Source organism: Limulus polyphemus, unplaced genomic scaffold (assembly GCF_000517525.1).
Source record: "Limulus polyphemus unplaced genomic scaffold, Limulus_polyphemus-2.1.2 Scaffold1219, whole genome shotgun sequence".
NCBI classification, from domain to species: domain Eukaryota; kingdom Metazoa; phylum Arthropoda; class Merostomata; order Xiphosura; family Limulidae; genus Limulus; species Limulus polyphemus.
In genome coordinates, this window is record NW_013666829.1 from 232027 (window position 1) to 232628 (window position 602).

Below are 602 nucleotides of genomic sequence, written 5' to 3' on the forward strand. Positions count from 1 at the left end.
TTCAATGATCCTTCTAGAAACTCCAGCGCGCATGTTTCCAGCGTCGCGTGACTTCCACTGTCGGAACAATATGTATGAAATTTGATTTGGGATGTGAAATATATATATAGTATGAATTTGTACCACTTTTGTAGTTATTTTGAATCGATAGGCAGCCAGTCAAACATTCACAGCCAACTCTTGAGCTACTCTTATCTGATCAAATGATAGGATTTGACTGTCACTGATATAATGACTCACAGCTCCAAACTGCGAAGCGCATATATATATATATATATTGTGGTAATGGGATGCTAACAATTGACCCACAGATCCATAGTCTAGCATGTTAATCATTAGCCTATGCTTGATCCAAAGTCATGAGTTAACTACAATTATAACAGAAAATTTTATTATCAAATCTTATTCCTAATATTCTGGAATATATCTATCACCCTTGTGATTCTGGTAGATTGCTATTGTAATATGATGAACTATACTTTAGTGCATGTGTCATAGAATTGTTTAATCAATTAATACTTTAAACAAATTAATTATAAGAAAATCTATTTATGCACATTTTTACCAGAAGATGTCAATGTACACTTCTTAAATTCTTCAAG